The sequence below is a fragment of the Prionailurus bengalensis genome, chromosome A1 (genome assembly GCF_016509475.1).
Source record: "Prionailurus bengalensis isolate Pbe53 chromosome A1, Fcat_Pben_1.1_paternal_pri, whole genome shotgun sequence".
NCBI lineage: Eukaryota > Metazoa > Chordata > Mammalia > Carnivora > Felidae > Prionailurus > Prionailurus bengalensis.
The window spans coordinates 211,304,411-211,324,996 of record NC_057343.1 but is presented as its reverse complement, the minus strand read 5'-3'; the positions used below and the strand labels follow the sequence as shown (position 1 = coordinate 211,324,996).

At 39.2% G+C, this 20,586-nt stretch overlaps 1 long non-coding RNA gene across 1 annotated transcript; it reads right to left on the bottom strand.

The window, feature by feature from the left end:
• Window positions 1-6,478: 6,478 nt before the first annotated feature.
• On the bottom strand, window positions 6,479-19,543 carry LOC122478704. Its single transcript, XR_006296151.1, has 2 exons — window positions 19,426-19,543; window positions 6,479-6,568 (listed from the first exon to the last, which is right to left on the bottom strand). It is a non-coding gene; the product is annotated as an uncharacterized LOC122478704 (long non-coding RNA).
• Between the last annotated feature and the right edge of the window lie 1,043 nt (window positions 19,544-20,586).

The window sequence follows — 20,586 nt, the reverse complement described above, 5'->3', positions numbered from 1 at the left end:
ATATAGATGTGCATAAAGACTTTTTTTTTCATGTTAACTTTGAGAGAGAGAGAGAGAGAGAAAGAGAGCGTGCGCACAAGCAGGGGAGGGGCAGAGAGAGAGGAAGACACAGAATCAGAAGCAGGCTCCAGGCTCTAAGCTGTCAGCACAGAGCATGATGTGGGGCTTGAACCCACGGATTGTGAGATCATGACCTGAGCCAAAGTCAGACACTCGACCGACTAAGCCACCCAGGTGCCCCAAAATGTTCATAAAGACTCTAACAAGGTACAAGATTCTCCTCCTCACAAGCCTGGGCCAACCTTTGGCCATTGAGGACCGTCTTCTATTTTGTGAGGTAGAAACAGAATAGGACACAATTCTTATTACTCTTGTCAAAGAAAAGTGGTGGATTTTCTACAGGATTCGAAGAAATAAAATGAACATGCCACAACATGCTAATACTTCAGTGGCTCAGCACCATTTGGAAATAAACTAGTTCACGTAAGTACACTTCCCAGATAACTGAACATCGCCACTTTCCGGTGCAATTATTACATTTTGGTAAAATGTAAAGATGATCTCCACGCTCGTGAAGGTTGTGGGGTGAGAGTCACCTTCAACCAGTAGCCTCATGCTCCACTGTTCCCTCCTTTCCTATTAGAGTCACCTCTCTCTAGCAGCACCCTACCTCCCTTTTCCAATTTGCTTCTATTTCTACTGTAGCATAGAAACCAGATGACCACACTTATTGAATTGTGACCCCAAAAAAAGCCTAGTGAAATTCTGGGACATGTTCCTTAGTTGTCCCCCTGTTATTGCTTTATGAGGTCTAAGGCCTCTTAAAATCTTTTTATCCTGGGTAGGGCTGCATAGGCAAAACACATCAATGTTTCATTCATTCATTCAACAAACAATTGTCATATGCCTCCATGCTCCATTTACTATTCCAGCTACTGGACATACAGTAGCATACAGAGCAGACTCCAGTCCTTGGGTACATAGAGTTTAAAATCTAGTCAGGCAAAGGGATACCGTGAAGAGAGCTTCAAAAAACACTGTGAGACCATGGCACAGGGGAATTAATCCACCACACATAACTCAGAATTCAAATTTCAAAAAGAAAAAAACCCTACATTTCGAAAGGACAACTTTGCAGCCAGGAAACCATAATAGTCCTATTAGAGGCATGAGTCAGAGGCTCTTCAGGGAATGAGTTGTTTCTGGCAGCAGGGGCCTGTTCTGGAAGCAGGTCTGGTCCCATGCACAGCTTTGCTCTCTGGGGCCCTAACAAGAGACCTGCCCCCTGCCCCTCCCCCCCTTCCCAGCCTCCCCCTCAGCTGTTAGTCAAACACTCTGCACAAGCCATGGAGTTATGGGGTCAGGATGTGAATAGTTGAGACATTTGGATTTGTATCCACAGCTGGCAGGAGAAAGACGCTCTGACGGGTAGCTTCTCCTCCAAGGAGTTACGGGAGTCGACCAGGAGCCTTGCTTTCAAGAATAAATAAAATGGGGGAATATGGAGCCCCCTTGGAACAGTTTCAAATTTGAAGAGACATTTAAGAAAGAGAAATATGGGCATTTCCATGAGATACGTATTATGGTCGCTGGTAGAAACATCAAGTTCGCAATTTAGTTTAGGAAAATCTGAACCAGTACTTTTATTCTTCTTCCTCTACAGTTCCAAATTTTGTGCCAGCAAAGTGAAAAGCCCCATTCTCCCCACCCTGCACCTCCCCAAACCTCCCACTTTGTGTTTGTGAAAAGAATATAAGCAGTTGGCTGTCTTTAATGATTCTTGACAATAAACAGGGCAATGGGCTAGATTATTTAAAAATGAAAAAAAAAAAATCTGTAAAAACATTTAACTGGTGGTTTCTGATGTGTTCCAAAATGAGAGGCACTAAAAAGAAAGGCCTCTCTGCTTCCCATTCAAGCAGGAACTGGAGATATCAAGTCCCAAACAAGGGCCCCTGGAGCAGTAAGATGAGGTCACAACTGACCACATGAGTGGACTTTATCCAAGAAAACTCTTTGAAGGTATCCCTTCTGGTGACTGAATAGATTGTCCCCTGAGACTGAAGCAAACACAGATTAAAAAAAAAACAAAAAACACTTGGGAAAAGCCATTGCACATGGCACAGGGCTGATAAATGCCTGCTGGTTTCAGCTACTGACTGCAGGCTTCGGGCTATTTTTCCTCAACTCAGTCCTATACTTATCCAAAACTCCAGAACCTTCCATTGTGAAGAAGAGTCTGATGGTGTCAAATGAGTTTGCTTATCAGGAAAATGATATGAAGGCTTCCCTCCACTTCATAAGAACCCAGGAATTGAAAATGTACATATAATCAGAGACTCCCAGCTCTCCATCCATCAGAATCATCTCCCCAAGAGGTCGTGTTCACTACCCAATGATAAAAAGCCTGCAGTGTCTCCCTACCCCTCACATCAGATATAAGTACTTTATAAAGAGCCTCACTGACATGAGCCTTGTCCTGGACATAATACCCATGTTCACTGGAGGCCAATTTCACACACTCCTTCAGCGTGTATCTTGTTGACCTCCACAGACTATCTACTCTGCTGGGTGGACCTGCTCATCCTATTTCCACCTCAAGGTGAACTTGAGCCCTGTATTTTTCACACAGCCCTCTCTCCCAGAATTGGTAAACATTTGATTTCTACCCCGTTTTTCATAGATATCTTTACCGCAGGGAGCAAAGAACCTCTGAATCCCAAATCCCTTGGTGTTAACCAAGGTCATGGTGTCTGACCTAACGACCTGTAGAAAACTAGTTGCCTGAAACCTTGCCCATGTTTCAAGGTAAAGAGAAGGGGAGAGTATTCTCCACCAAACTTTTCACTCATGGCCACTCTCCTCACCCCTCCTAGAACCTCTGGACATAAGAGATTATTTAAAAATCTAGATCACAGTGTCAGCAATCCAGCTGATTCTTCTACTAAAAGAGGTGGTGAGTCCCCTCCCTCACCTATCCCCCCAGCCTGCCTTTGAAAAGTTTCCACCGCATGGTGATAATATGGCCACCTTTCCACATGGATGTGCCTCTATGAGGGGCTCTACCCTAGGTAATACCTTTGACCCAACCTATATCCACCCCCATACACTGTTACACTTCCCAGGTTTTGCCCTTGTTCTTCCTGGTACTTAGAACTCCCTTGTCCTCCTTTCCAATCCTGTAGACATCTCTCCAGCCTTTTCAAACTTTGGCTCAAATATAACTTCTTTCTTCATTTTCCTTTTCCTGAACTCTTAGACAATATTAACTACTCTCTCTTCCCTTATTCCCAAGGTAGATGATTTTTTGCTCTACTTTAGAACTTAGCAGCTGTATATAGTCAACTGTTTATACATATGTCACTCTTAGCCCATGGAGGGGAAGGAATGTCTTATTTAATCGTTATACCCTCAGTTCCTAACCTTGTGCCAACCACATAGTAGATGTTCCATTAATATGTGAGATCAAATGCAAATGTCTAGAGGTTCTTTTTTTTTTTAACGTTTTATTTTTGAGAGACAGCACAAGCAGGGGAGGAGCAGAGAGAGAGAGAGGGAGACACAGAATCTGAAGCAGGCTCCAGGCTCTGAGCCGTCAGCACAGAACCCGATGCGGGGCTTGAACCCAGGAACCACAAGATCATGATCTGAGCTTAACCTACTGAGACACCCAGATACCCAGAAGCCCAGCCTAGAGCATTCTGCTGATTCGAATGCTGGCTAGTGACCCCTCCAATTTTCTCATACCAGCAAATTATTTCTTCTTATTGCAGCTCTGACCCTCACTTCTGGTTATTCTTCTTCTGCAGACCTACAGCAGGCCCACTTCTCCAGCTTTATTTTTGTGAACTCTCTGCACAAGCCAGGTGCTTGCCTGACACCTCTAAATCTCAGTTTCCTTATCTGATAAACCTACTTGTAGCACTGTTGCATAGAGGAAAATAAAATGTATATGTAAAAAGTGTTTTGGGGGCTCCTGGGTGGCTCAATTGGTTAAGCATTCAACTTCAGCTCAAGTTATGATCTCAGGGTTTGTAGGTTTGAGCCCTGCATCAGGCTCTGATGCTGACAGCTTGGAGCTTACTTGGGATTCTGTGTCTCCCTCTCTCTCTCTGCTCCTCCCCTGCTTGCTCTCTGTCTCTCTCTCAAAAATAAATAAAAATCATTAAAAAAAAGTGTTTTGAACTGAGATATCGAACAATAATGCAAACAAAATATGGAATGCATATTTCACAGTAAAATATATTTCTAACAAAAAATAGTAATGATACAAAAATAACTCACAGAAGATTAATGCAAGGGAGCCAGGAATATATCTATGAGTGGCCAAAAAAAAAAGAATCAAGAAAATTATAACAATACAAGTATGACTGAAAAAAATACACTGGACTGAAAAGTTACTGAGAATTACCAATTGTCAGAAGAAAAAACAAAAACCTTTCTCCTTTATTCGATGCTTAGAAATCTATTATTATCTCCCCATAAACATAATCCAATGTGTTTCCCATAATCCAATGTGTTCAAAACTAAACTAGAATCTCTAACCTAAACACCTCCCCCCACTGTCCCTCGCTGACTAACTTGTTTCTATTCTTATATTCCTTCTCTTGGCCAGTGCCACCACTATCCAGCAGTCTTTCAAGCCTGGGAGACCTCATCCTAACTCCTCCCGAGCCCTATTCCATCTGCCCACCCTCTATCCAAGCCAGTCCCAAGTCCTATGGAGTCCAAGTTCTAAAATAGCTTGTGTATTTCTCTCCTCTTATACAAATTCATTGCCCCCACTTTCAGGCCTTTACAATTTGTCACCTGTTCTTCTTCAGTTGTGTCTCATTAGATCTTCTGTCTACAGTTCATCCTCCGTAATGCCACTAGAGAGAGCTTTCAAAGACACGAACCTTACATGGCACTTACAAATATTCTGTGGCTCCTCATAATTCACACTAAAGATTGAATTCCTTAACGTGTCATTCAAATTCTTTTATGACTTAGCCCCTATTTGTCTTTCAAATTATATTTCTGTGCTCTCTTTCATATCTTCTAATATAGAAAATCTTCTCAGACCTTCTCCAGGCAAGCTTCCTCCCAGACGCACCACAAGAGTGTGCACTCACCTTAATTAGAGCATCGGGCTCACACATTGTCATCTCGAATTAGGTACCTTCCCTGTCAGACTGTACACTCTTTGCTTGTCACCGAAAATTTTTACAAGAAGGTAGTGGAATTCTTCCATTGCCTCCTAATCCAGACAGGCAGTCCATGAGTGGAGTGTTAAAAAATAGAAGAGAATGAGGCGCCTGGGTGGCGCAGTCGGTTAAGCGTCCGACTTCAGCCAGGTCACGATCTCGCGGTCCGTGAGTTCGAGCCCCCGGTCAGGCTCTGGGCTGATGGCTCAGAGCCTGGAGCCTGTTTCCGATTCTGTGTCTCCCTCTCTCTCTGCCCCTCGCCCGTTCATGCTCTGTCTCTCTCTGTCCCAAAAATAAATAAACGTTGAAAAAAAAATTAAAAATAGAAGAGAACAAGAATGGGGGTGGAGGAATGAAGAAGAGGTTAGTCCTGACTTTGGAGGGAGAAAAGGAGAGAGCCTTGCAGCCGCTGTTAGTGGGTGAAGAATGTAAAATACCGTATCCAGCATAAGCTTGACAACATGACCCCGGCAAGGATCAAGGAGTTTAACCCTTGATATGAGTCATTATAAAACAATACAGACACCAAGTCTCCCTGCCAGGACTTTTGGGAAAGATGACTGACCAAATAAGCTTTTGCCTGATGGATATGGACTAATCCCACAACACAAATGTTTTCCTGTGAATTATGTCTTGACCACATGCCAACAGGTGATTGCATTTAATGAACTACAGAATTTTTCAGAGTTCTTAAAATGTTCTCATCACTGAAATCTCCAAGGGCAGATAAACATTTCAGAATCAACACAATGGCCCAAACAGAGTAAAAACAGATCACAAAAATAATACTTGGTAAATTAAACTAGTTAAATTTAGTTCTCTGTGTTCCTCTCTCCACACAAACATCTTCATCACTGGTCTCAATATCTAACCAAGCCCAAATTTATAGCAAAAAAATAGGACATTCTAAATTCTACTTCTTTGGGAAAAAGACTTACACAAATTAAATGAGGATTTTGTCCACTTAGTCAATGCATTCTCAACCAAACTTTCTGCCCTAAAAGTATCAGTATTTATAAAGAACATAACACAGATAGTTAGTTCTAGTGTTATCGTTGACTTTGCTGTCTGCAGTTTAGGATGTACCTCTTTGGATATATCTGTTTTGGTGACTTATATGTCCGTTTTTCCTAATATGGGGTACAAAATAAAACTGTCTTTTTTAATATTCAACTTAAATAACTGTGCATGCCACTCCTCTATTGTGAAAAAGTATGCATACCTCTTTAGGTTGTCTCACCTCCCATGCCAAGAGAAAAAACCCAAGGAATCTTACTCAGTCCACTCATTACCATCTTCATGATGGAAGAAAACTGAAAACCATGAAGAGTCCATCCACTGACAGGTGCCAGGATCTGCCACAGTTGGTGATGATGAAGTACCTGTAGAAAGCAGGTGGTTTGATAGTGAGATACAATACTTGGTTATTCCTGCAAAAACAGTGGTAGGTCATGGTATCTGTGTTGGCCACCAATCCTCTGAAGAAAGAGACCTTGGTCCCCAATGCACAACTATGCCACTGGTCTGGCAAGAGTTTGTCAAAGGTAGAATATAGACAAATAGATGGATTAAGGTCTGCAGTACTCACTACACAACAAGGATACACTTAACTCATTACCTAGCTCATTCTGAACAATCATGCACAGCTGTTTCTCAGAGGTGCATCCACAGTTCCGGAAGAATGACATGTATATCAGCATTGCTCATCATGCATTTTGCAGACTTATGCCAATCTGTGAATATTTGTGGCTGAGCCACCATGAGACAAGGACATATTGGAGTATGCATTTAGAAACCTTGAGAGCAATTTGATGCAGCCATAACACTCAAGTACATAATTGTAGACTCAGTTCACTAGAGAGCAAATGGAGCAGTGCAGGAGCTGTTGATCCAGGTGAATTGCAAGTGGCATGAGCTACATTCTAGTGATGATTTAATAGGCTCAGGTTAACACATGAGATATTTTAAGGTTAAGTTTGCCAAGTGTAACCCAAATATTTATACAAGCCTTTTTAAATCTTTAAAACATTTTCTTTTTATAATGTATTGTTCTATTTCAATTGTTAATGATATTTATATAACATATTTTTCCTTTATTGGGTGAATTAGGGAATAGTATTTGTATTCCTACTCCCATATCTAATATTGACAAGGTAGCTTGTGTTTTCTACAGATAGTTATGAAAAAAAAAATTTAAACAACCATTTAAAGGCCCTGGAGAGCAATCAAAAGCAGTAGAAACTGGATGGTAGTCAATCTCTGAGAGAGAACTGAATTCAATAAAATCTGTGTTTATATAGTTTTTGCCTGAGACTTCTCCCCAGTCCACACAAGCCTAAAGCAATCACAGCATAAGCAGAAAGTCCCAGTCTTACTGGTTTGAGGAATCAGAGTATGGAGTTTGAAGAAAGGTTTAATGAATTTAACAATGGGTCAATAGAAATTATCCAACATAAAAAGAGAAAAATAAATAAATAAAAGATTTAAAGAAGATGAACAAAACATCAGGGACCTAGAAGACAACGTCAGCCAGACTAATATACTTGTAATTAGAGCCCCCAGAAGAAAATAAAAGAATGATATAAAAGAAAAAAGACTATTTGAAGAAATAATAGCCAAAGGTTTACCAAATTTTTTGAAAAACAGCATACAGATGCAAAAAGATTAGCAACTCCCCAAGGAAAAACACGGACACACTCAGGCACATCCTAATCAAACAACTGAAAAACCAAAGATAAAAAGAAAATCTTGAAAGCATTAAGATAAAAGAGACATATGACTAAAAGGAGAACAATGATATTGATAATTGTAGACTACTCATCAGAAACAAGAGGTAATAATATCAATCTTACACAAATTCGATAAAAAACTATGTCACCATCTAGCCACTGCAATACAGCCAGTAAAAGGGGGAAAAAAGACAAAAGGATTCAAAAAGAAGAAGTAAAACTCTTCCCAATCACAGACATCACAAATGTTAAGTTGAAAGCTGTTAGGAAGCTACAAAACTATAAAACTTGTATGTGATTTTATCAAAATCACAGGATTAAAAAGTCAATATTTAAAAATCTATTGTGTAGGATTTCTACTCTTAGCAGCAAACAACTGAAAAATAAAGTTTAAGAAAACTCAATTTACAATTGCATCAAAAAAGCATAAAATACTTAGGAATACATTTAGCAAGAATGTGCAAAACCGCTACACTCATAACCACAAAATACTCTGAGATAAAAATTAAAGACCTACATAAATGGAGAGATATGCTATGTTCATGGATGGGAAAACTCAATATTGTTAAAATGTCAGTTCTCTACAAATTGATCTACAGACTCACAGCAATCCCAATTACAATTCCTGCAGCTATTTTTAGAGACATTGACAAGATAATGCTAACTGTATATGGCAAACGAGAAAAAAAAAAAAAAACTAGTGTAACCAAGCTAATCTTAAACAAAAAAAGCACAAAGTTGGAGTACTTACACTGCCTTATTTTAAGACTTAAATATCAGCTACAATAATCAAGACAGTGTGATAATAGCATATAGACAAATTTCAGTGGGAAAAAGAGTCCAGAAATACACTTAAACAATTACTTGATTATCAACACGGACGCCAAAGCAATGCAATGAGGACAAAAGGAAAGTCTTTTCAACATATGTACTAAAACAACTAGATTCATGTATGAGGGAGAAATGGCACTCAACTCCTTCCTATTTTATCATCTGCAAAACTTAATTTGATATAGATCATAGACCTGACAATAAAAGTTAAAACTATAAAGCTTCTAGGAGAATCTAGGAGAGTATCTTCATGACCTTGTGTATGAAGTTCTAAAGCAGGTAAAACTAAATTCAGGTGGTTTTTAAATTTTTTTTTTTTCAATGTTTATTTATTTTGGGACAGAGAGAGACAGAGCATGAACGGGGGAGGGGCAGAGAGAGAGGGAGACACAGAATCGGAAACAGGCTCCAGGCTCTGAGCCATCAGCCCAGAGCCCGACGCGGGGCTCGAACTCACAGACCGCGAGATCGTGACCTGGCTGAAGTCGGACGCTTAACCGACTGCGCCACCCAGGCGCCCCAATTCAGGTGGTTTTTAAAAATCAGAAAGGAAAAAAAATCACCTTTGAGTATGTGTATTACAGGAAGGACTGAAATGCTATGAAGGGGCAAGAAGAAACTCACTGGAGTGATAGAAATGCTCTTTATCTTGGTAAGGATTGTGTTTCACGTGTATATCCATTTGAAAAATTCCATCACATTGTACACTTGAGATCCTACACTTCAGTGGACATATTTTTACCTAATAAAACTATAAATATATATTAAATTCTAGCTAGTCAGTTTGCTTTTCACAGTAGTATGGTTGAGCAATTGTGAAGCTACGTTCTGTATATTCCAGGCATGAACAAATGAGTACTTGTATATTATATAGAGAAGGGAGAAAATTAGAATGTATCCTGTGGTGTTGGGTTAAATTGGATATGAGCATAAATTCATGGCTCTATACCCGTACATACAGAGAGAGAGAGAGAGAGAGAAGTTCATATATGTACATGCTTGTGTATACGTGTGTGTGTGTGTGTGTGTGTATCAGCACTACCATTATAAGCATTGATTCACACGTAACAGGAAGCACAACTAGTTGTCAGATCTTGGTTTTAAATACCACTCTTTACTAAAAAGCCATGGATGTTTGGAGAAAAGGCTGATTCCAAACCTGAAGCAGTAAGGCTTCCTGTAATACCTCATGCTGAAAATTAAGGAAATGTTTAAAGAATAAGAGATCATCCCGAAAGAATAAGGAGCCATCTAGCTTGAAGGAATCCCATTGCTCCAATCTAGGACAATTAATACAATCAACTGATACTAAATATAGCGGGTAAAAATTTGATTTGTATGACCTCCAATTACTTCTTAGAAAATATATCTATGCCTTCAGGGGAGACATCTGCTGGACACCAACTTATCCAAATGATCGAAGTCAGTATCACTAATATTGGGACAAACTGACACCATGTGCCTTCAGATGTGATGCACTGAGGACATATCACATTATCCCTGCCAAAAATGCATGGTCTGAAATTAATCATACCCAAACTGAGGGACAAAACAGCTAGCTTGTTCTTTTAAAAAATGTCAAGGTTAATTAAGTAGGGCAAAGAAAAACTGAGGAACTATTTCAGATTGAAGGGTACCAAAGAGACCTGACAACTGCTGCTATATGTGTTAACTACGTTGGGTCCTGGATGGGAAGAAAATAGCTACAAGGGACATTACTGAGATAAGAGGTGGACTTTGGATATGAACTATAGATTACAGTGTTATAGTAATGTTGAGTTTCCTGAATTCAATATCCTTACTTTCAGTAAAAACCACATGAAATGATTTTGTAGAAAAAGGGCAAGGGTGTCTTAAGCCCTCAAATGGTTCAGGAAAAAAAAAAAAAAAAGATTTTATGTACACACACTGATAAAGGAGAGAGAAAGAGAAAAGGGAAAATGTTAAAGTAAATGGAACAAAATGGAAACATGAAGGAATGGACCTCCTTGTAATATTCTTGTAACTTTTCTGTAAGTTTGAAGTTATATCCAAATAAAAACTTAAGACAAATAACTAAAATTATATAACATTTTGGAATATTAAGTGACCAACAAACTGGTATTCTTTTATTGGAGAACTTACAAATTATTTTATTAAAATTTCTTCTCAGGGCACCTGGGTGACTCAGTTGGTTGAGTGTCTGACTTCAGCTCAGGTCATGGTCTTGGAGTTCGTGAGTTCAAGCCAGGTGTTGGGCTCTGTGCTGACAGCTTGGAGCCTGGAACCTGCTTCAGATTCTGTGTCTCCCTTTCTCCCTGCCCCTCCCCTGCTCGTGCTCTGTCTGTCTCTCTCCCTTTCAAAAATAAACATTAAAAAAATTATTATCAAAAATAAAATTATTTCTTAAAAAGTTAACATTAATGTACCTGAGTATATTAGGATAAACTTTAAGTCTGAATGTAAATTATCTGAACATTAAAACTAATAAATGTGAAATAATTATCCTCAGTACACTTTCATGTTTTTAATAAATTTTTTAGCTTGATCTGTCTATAAGACCCTATCACTAGTATTTTTGTAAAGAATTTTTTTATATGTAATTATTATTTTTAATTTTCTCATAAATTTGCCTTCAGTATTATTCATAGTCAAATTTTATGATTAATATATTTGAAATTCATGACAGCTTCAACTGACCCCTTTCTTCTGACCATATTTTTATCTAAGAGATCTAGATCAATCTCTGTACAGGTGCTGGGCACTCTCTAGGCAACTCTGAGCAAAGTCTGCTAAACAGAGCCTATTCTCAGATTTTAATTTTTGAACATCTGTTTTTTTCAAGTTTATTTATTTTGAGAGAGACAGACGCAGAGCGAGTGGGGGAGGGGCAGAGAGAGAGGGAGAGAGAGAGAATCCCAAGCAGGCTCTGCACAGTCAGCACAGAGCCTGATGTGGAGCTCAGACTCATCAACCATGAGATCATGACCTGAGCCAAAACCAAGAGTCAGATGCTTAAGATTTTAATTTTTAAATTAAGATCTGTTCATATTTCAACTTAAATATTTTTACAGGTACTTTTTTTTCCCCAGAGTTTCTTCTTTAACAAATATTTTTTATAAGATAAAGTTCATTTTAAAAGGTGGTTTTTAATGATTTTTCTAAATAGTTCATCAAACGTAGATTATACAGAATCACAGGTCCTCTCAGTTTCAATCCATTCCAGAATAGAATATAAACTTACCAAATTAAAAACCAAATCTTTATCAAAAGATTTTATTCTGCATGTGGAGCTCTTTCCCCATTGGAGTTTTCTTTAATTAATGTGTTTGCTTCTTCCCTTGCTTTTGTATGGATAAACATCAATATCTCCCTGTTTGCATGCTTTGATTTTAATAATTACAGTTTGCTATAAACTTTAAGAACTAAAGATCTTGGTTGTTCCTTTATTGAATAATTTGATTAAATATTTCCAACTGATTTTGGATAGAATGCAATCAAAATTTAGAGAAATTCTTCCCCATGGTTGATACTTAAGTTGATTTTGCAAGTAATTTTTCAAAAAGCTCAAACATTCATAAGATTCAATTGATGATGCGTGACTAAGAGAAAATACACACTGCTATGGTGAAGTTCTTGCAGCTTTACTGCACATACACACAAAAATTGTAATCCATTACTTTGTGTATGTATATATTTGTAAAATGTAACCATTATCAGTTTCTATTTCAATTGGTAAAATATTAAAGTTGGTTTCAATGCAATTAGGATTTGTGCATGGACCAAAATCCATTCCAATTATATTTCTGCTCCCCAGATATCATAATTAGAACACAGTTTTTATCATGTTGATATGCTCTGCAAAAACATATATTCATTAATATCTCCACAGCAAAAAGAATTTAATCTTCAATGTTAACTTTTTTTACTAAATTTATCACAGTATTCACCATTATATCAGATGTTTTGCCTTCAACAGAAAATCTTCTGGAAGCTTTCCTTTGACTTCATGAGTTGTCAGGTGGAAAAAGAATTGAATCATTAATGGGAATTTAACTGGTCTGATTTCCTATTTTGAAGTATCTGATGACCCTGACAGAAAACTGAAATTATTTTAACTGGTTGCAAAATTCTTCTATTGCTAATAGAGCAACACTTTAACATTGTCTTATAAATACACAAGAGATCTTGAAATTGAAAATGATTGAAATTAATTTAGAAGAACAGGCATTTGATCTAAATGAAAAGTCACACTTCAAAGAGTGATGTGTAAACATACCTTTCCGCAACTGCACATGTTAAGTTGTTTTCTTTGGACACAATCCTCTTAAAATAACTTCTAACTTTGAAGTAGGTGCTGTTGCTTCTTCAGCAGATGTGTGTCTTTGCTTTTCATGTGTTTAATGATATCACTAAGCCACTGAGGTCAACAAACATTTTGTGCAAGTTTTATATTCATCATCAACAAACTTGAGAAATGAACATTCAGGACCTTATTTTTCCTTAAATATACTCTTTCAGGTTTGGGGGTTTTGTTCTGTTTTACTGTTGTTTTTGTTTTTAGCTTGTTTCTGCTGAAAGTATTTATTGCAAAATTTTTAAATAGAGTTATCAAGTAACAAATGGCAAAATCATGATAGCAAGAGAGTTTATACTACTTTCTGTATATCTGTCTGTGTCAGGACTGTTCAACCTTTACATCCAGCAAGATTTTGCATATCCCTAACTTGTAATTTCCTATGTTTCCCACTCATGGACAATTTCATGGCTGTGTGAATCTCGCTGGCCATGGCACACATCTGAAGACACCTGGCTGGTAGACCCTGGCCAGCAGAGGCAACAGCTTGTCAGAGAGTAAAAGGAGTTAGCTCACATGTGGAACTGTTTCCTTTTAACAGCTAGCCCCTCGCATGCTATTCTTGAAAAGGAGGGATTCATTACATCACATCTGGAAACAGTTGGGAAAGGAGATACAGGTTTTCATTAGTCCTCTGTCAGCTTTGGCCACATACTAAAGTAAAAACTCTGTCACTGCACTTACATCTTACATGTGACCATGGCAGAAGCTAAAAACACGAGTCAGGAGGAAAAGAAAAAGCTCAAGGTGGTGGCTGGGGAGGGGCAGGGCAGAGGGAAGCACAAGGTAGAGAATTCCTCTGTTAGTTTTCTGTGCTGCATAACAAATTTTCCTCATCCATAAAAGTGAAATGATAATAGATCTACTCATAACACTGTTGTAAGGTATAAAAGAGTTAATACATAAATAAGCCTGAGTCAAGGAAACTGTTTTATCAGAATTAGGTATTATTATAATAACCATCATTGCTTTCTAGAAAACAATACCACTATGGTTCCTTCAGCAATTCCTTGTTGTTGAAATCGTTAGAAACGTATTTTCCAGACCCTTCACTGACACAAATTCTTAGTGTTCTATTCGTCTGTTCCTCCCTGTTATGGTTGCGTTTCTGCAGATTGCTGCAACCACAGCAATTAGCTTTTATGGGCAGCCATGTTATATATTTGTTGGCTCATATTAAAATTAAATCTAAAAATGAAAAGAAAGAGGTGCACCTGGGTGGCTTAGTTGGTTAAGCATTCGACTCTCGATTTCAGCTCAGGTCATGGTCTCATGGTTCGTGGGCCCGAGTCCCACATTGGGCTCTGCGCTGACAGTGTGGAGCCTGCTTGGGATTCTCTCTCTCTCTTTCTCTCTCTCTCTCTCTCTGTCTCTCCCTCTCTCCCTCTCTCTCTCCCTGCCTCTCCTCCACTCCCTCTCTCTCCCTGCCTCTCCTCCACTCCCTCTCTCTCAAAATAAACTAAAAAAAAAAAAAAAAGGAAAAAGAAAAAAAGAAAAAGAAAAAGAAAGAAAACCTAAGCATATATCACATGATCTGTTATTAAGCCATATTTTGTCCATTTCAAACTCAAACAACTGGTTTTATGAAGGTACATTCAGAATTTTCCATCTATCCCTATTTTATCTACTCCTGTTAGTTTTAGTCCACAGCTCTATTTCTTTTGAATCTTTTTGATAATTTAAATTATTACCTTTGGATTCTTTGTCATTTAGAATATAGATTTGAATTCAAATGGTTCTAGGTTCTAGGTTTAAATACCAGCTGTATCCTTCATTAACTATGTGGACTTGAGCAATTTCAACCTTCTCATCTGTCAAATGGGAATAATAATAAATATTTTGTATCACAGGATCCTTGAGATAACTAAATGACATCATAGCTGGTATTCTCTCAACATTTTATTATAAAAATAAAATATTGCTATAAATATTATATTTATTATAACATATAACTTTAACATTAAATATTTTATAATTTATTATAAGAATAAGCTATTATTATGGAAAACGATTCACCAGGATAAGAATGATTTCTGTGATATCCCAATAGAGACCTCCTTACATGTAGGCATATGACTATTTAACAGCTGCAAATTGACATATCAACCTATTTTATTTTATTTTATTTTTATTTTATTTGTGAGAGAAAGGGTGCAAGTGAGTGAGAGGCAGAGAGAAAGAGAGAGAAAGAAGTGGGGCTCGAGCTCACCTGATGCAGGACTTGAACTCACAAACCATGACATCATGACCTGAGCCAAAGTAAGATGCTTAACCAACTGAGCCACCCAGGCACCACGACTTATCAACCAATCTTAAAACCCTACCAATAAGAAATGAGATTGCTCTGTTAAGATAGTAAGCACAAATTTTGGTTGGCTTTTTATGCTCACATCTTTTTTTTTTTATTTAATTTTATTGATTGATTGATTGATTGATTGGGTGGGGGGTAGGGGAAGAAGAGAAGAGGAGAGAAAATCCCAAGCAGGCTTCATACTATCAGCAGGGAGCCTGATGGGGGGCTCAATTCCATGAACCATGAGATCATAACTTGAGCCAAAATCAAGTCAAACACAACTGACTGAGCCACCTGGGTGACCCACACCTTTATTTTTTGATGCATTATTTTTTGTGCCTGATTTCTCATTTTATTCTTCAATTCTTTGTGTCCAAATCAGTGCATCCACCCCAGAAAGTAAGTTACCAGGCAAAAAACATGTCTTCAGTTGAGCACCATAAATAAGCATAAAACGTAGCATAATGGATACATAGGGATTCAGGAACTTTTGATACGATGATTTTTCTGACAGCACTTAACATTGTTCGAATGCCTTCTAAGCACCAGGTATTTTATAATAATGATGGCCAACACTTCATAGTTCTTACCACGTGCCAAGCAGTCTCCTCAGTGCCTCACATGTGTAACCTGTCTAACCCTCTAACAGTCCACAGCTGATACTACTGTTATCCCATTTTACAAATGAGGAAACTGAGTCCCAGGAAGGTTAAGTTCTCGCCCAAATGGTAGAACTGGATTACAAATCCAGAGAGTGTAGCACCAGAGTCCATGTTTTTAACTGCTAGCTATGTTGTGATTGTGCTTGCATGAGAGATAGTGCATGCCTTACCCAGTGATCTAACCAGGCACCTTCACTACGCTGGACAGAGCATGCTGGGAGACAAGGGAGCAGGCATAGGAAACACATTCTGAGATAACACATCCCAAATCCGGCAAATGCTATTCTGTTAAAAAAAAAAGCCGCCGATTTCTACTGCAGGCACAGAGCGGGCATTCCGTACATATGGAGATAACAGTCACCGCACTGCTTTGTGGATTCTCTCTCCTGTCCTGGTGCCTTGTGAAAGTGCCCTAGGATATCCTACATTTTCCCTTCTCTGAGCTCACTTCCATTCCCTTCTGGATTGCTTTCAGATCTCTCTACATCAAAATAAATCTCCCGCCTCTCTATCTCTCCCCCTCTCTGTCTGGGTGGACTTTGGGGGGGGAGGTGGGATGGAGGGGGGTTGGTGGAGAGGATCTCATTGGCCTTTGCCATTATGTCTGAATTCTGAACAAAGCCCAGCACTTCTCAGGGCATTTCTCCTTCACTGCACAACCCCAAACACTCAACCCAGATGTCTGTTCACTATTGTCCTGGCAACCCCTGCTTGGTTTATCTTTCCCTTGCCCTGCCCCCCCCCCCTTTTTTTTTAAGTCCTTTCATCGTAGCTTTCCCCTTTGGAACACAACAAGGAGGCACAGAGATGGAGGGGTGCTAACCACTATTGGTCACATTCCCCATAGTGCTAGATGACTAGCACTTCAGAAGAAGTCACCCCACCCCCAGACCCTACCCTGCCTAAGTACCCCTTCCCTACTGGCACTTTGGCCAAGTCGGACTGATGTGGTCAGCTGGCCCTGTCCTCCTTCCCCTTTGCTCCATTTCCCTCTCCTGTGAGAGCTTTCACCACTGCCACACAGCATTAGGCCCCGTGCCAGCAACTGCTCCTGGATGGTGCCCTTCTGCCGATGAGCACAACTCCCTGGTGAATGCCAAAATCTTCCTTAAAAAATCTACTGGATAAGTCCGTTCTTCAAGACTCTAGTTCATATCCTCCTTCCAGAACCACAGTAATGCTCTAACATGTGCCAAATGCCCTCATACTCACTACTTCATCAATATTCCTTCAGGGGAAAATACTATTCACACCTTTAAGATATGTAAACAAAGACTAAAAGATTGGTGACCAGAGGAAGGGAGAAAGGAGCATCTTCTTCAGTATCTGATACATACCCCAGCTCTAGGGGCATTATCTCCAGGTAAGTGTTCCTGGGTCTGTTTACTGATACAGCTATCAGGCAACCTATCCTAGATCCTGAAGCTACCTGTCCACTCTAACTCCAAAGCCAACATTGTTTTCAACAAGCCAGAAAGAACACCCCAGATCTCTCAGGAATAAAATTGCTCTGTCAATAACTTATTATTATTATTTCCATACTTAACTTTCCATACTGACCACTTCCATAGCCGCCTTTTCCCATCCCTATTTAGGAGGTAAAGACAATGTCTTGTTCATTTTTGTAGTCAATTTCCCTTCTCTCATCTTGGAATTTCTTGGCAATATTCGCTTTATGGAGATGTTTTAAGATAATAATCTCATATCAAGAGAGCTTTCACTGATACTCAGAATCAGGCTCATACATAAAAGAGATTGGAGACAGCTTGCCTGTTTTCCTGGGTGATTCACTCCTAATCTGACCCACACACTCAGCACCATTAAAAACATAACAGATATCTCCTCCTTCTGTCCTTCCATGGGATTCAGCAATAGCCTCTATTATAGAACTTGTCGTGGTGTGTCAATATAATTGTCCTATTTCCCTACTAGATTGGGAGTTCCTCGAAGACTGGAGACCATTCACCTCTGTGATGGATGAATGGTAGATGTGGGATAAATGCTTCTGGAAAACACGTATTAACCAAAGATTGCACGAACTAAATTCTCCACTTGAAGTAAGAAGTGGAGTCTGTTGATATTAGATATTAGGTTGTCAGAGTCTTAGATTGAAGGATGCTAGCATTTAAAGGAACTTTAGAAGTGGAGTCCAATTCCTCATTTTATCCAAGAGGAAGCCCAGGAAAATTGAGTGACTTTCCCAATGTCACATACTTGGCCAGTGAGCTGTGGACATAGACCTCAGGTCTTCCCAGTTCAGTGAGTCCCAACCCTCTGAGAATTTGAAACAAAAAGGAGGGAAGGCACAAATGTCCCAAAGGGTCTTCCTCTCTCCTTTAGCCCAAGCTCCTCTAGAAGCCAGCTCCAAGCTGCTTCTCTCCTTTCTCAGAGGCCTTATGTGAGGAGTCTGAGCTGAGATCGATGAAGGAAACTCTACCTCCACTAATGTTCCGTTCCTTTTCCCCATCTATTCCTTCCACTTCCAGGGATTTACCTTCACATGAAAGGGAGACAGGTTTATATTCAAGGGACTTTCATCACAAAATTACTTATAATGCAAAAATCTTACCAAGTATGAATGTCCAAAATAGGGCAACAGTTGAATAAGTCACGATACAGTTATACAATGACATAATACACACTCATTGAAAAGTCATACTTTGATGATATAATGAACTCATTCATGACGTGAAAAAGTATTAGCTAACAGCTAATGAGTGCTTACCATAAGTCAGGCACTAGCTAAGAGTGGGATGTATACTATCTTATTTAGTCCTGACAGCAATCTTGTGAAGGAGGTACTACTATTATCTCCATTTTACGGATGAGGATACTGAGGTTTACCGAGACTAAGTAACTATCCAAGCTAACACAACAAGTAAAAGCAGAGCTAAAATTTTTAGAAAAATGTTCATAATACTAGGCTTTAAAAATTGGACACACAACTTGATGCATTATATTATTCCAGCTATTCCAACTACCTATTTCATTAAAAGGAAATACCATCTAAGATAGTTTTCTAAGGATGCTCAGTAATTTTTAGGTGTTCAACAATGAATAAATATTTCTCTTGTTTGTCTTGTTTATTTTATGACACAATAAAAGTTATTTTAAAGTAGTGCTCTTCAGAAAATAGCAACCACAACACCAGAATTTGGTGGGGGTAGGGGGTAAGAAAAGGAAAAGAGGGGATACCTTAGAAAAAGCGAAAGCCAGAGAGGCTGAGCCACCTTGGTGCCTGCACCCTGCTCCCACCTCCTCCAAGCCTGTTCCCCAAGCTCTAGCTCAGTTCTTGCCTTTATCAGGGAGAGTTTTCCAACTTAGGAAGGACCTAAAGGAGGGAGACGGGAGCTATTTGCCTCATGTTACCAACCTCCCGAACACCTACCTTAGTGAGTTCATAAAGAATTTCCCCAGAAGCGCTCTGAACGAGAAATGCTGAAGTCTCCTTATTCTAAGCTGCATTTTTAATCTGAGAGTAGGAACCCAGCACACATTTCAGATCTCTTAACTCCGTGAACTCATCCAGCCCCTGTACTCAGAATTTCACATGATTGCACAAGGGGTATTATGGAAGAGGCCAGCAAGGTCAGAGGTAGACACAGGAGTGCCTTGCTCATTTTCTTCTCTGAGAAATAGGCATGAAACAATTGTTTTTAGACCGTGGACAACTAGCATCAGAAAACTGTAACTCTTGGGGCACCTGGGTGGCTCACTCGGTTGAGTGTCCAACTTCAGCTCAGGTCATGATCTCACGGTAGCTAACCTTAAAGGTATAAGACCAAAGACGTTGAACCTATATTAAATGTATACATACAGGGATGCCTGGGTGGCTCAGTTGGTTGAGCATCTGACTTCAGCTCTGGTCATGACCTCATGGTTCGTGAGTTCGAGCCCTGAATAGGGCTCTGTGCTGACAGCTCAGAGACTGGAGCCTGCTTTGGAATCTGTGTCTCCCTCTCTCTCTCTGCCCCTCCCCTGCTCATGCTCTCTCTCTCAAAAAATAAATAATCATTAAAAAATAATAATAAACAAGAAAACTGTAACTCCCCAGAGAAGGGAAACAAATGAAATTATTCTGATAATGACCCCTATAACATTTTTCTCTGAAGGTATTTACCAGACTCCAGGCCATGAAAGCAGAAAGCAAGCAGAGCACAGTGGTCTCACTGAGTGGAAGAGATCTTCAATGAAGTTTACATAAGATAAGGTGGCTGAAATTTGCAGGGCAATGAAGACAGAACTGTGCAGAGATATAGCTTTAGAAATCTATGTAGGGGTCTCTTTGAGTATTTGGCTGAATACCAACCTTGTGCATGCACAGGGTAATGCTGCATGAGACCAATCAAAGAAAAACAGAAACTTTACTGAATACCTGAGTTTGTTTTTGTTTGTTTGTTTGTTTCTTTGTTTTTCCCCACTGAAGACCCAATAAAGGGCAGGGCATAGAATGAGGGCCAAACTAATCCTAGAAAAAAAAAAAAAAAAGTTACTCTATACTTGTCCCTAACAAAAGCTTAAAAACTAGCCTCAGAATGATGAAACTACT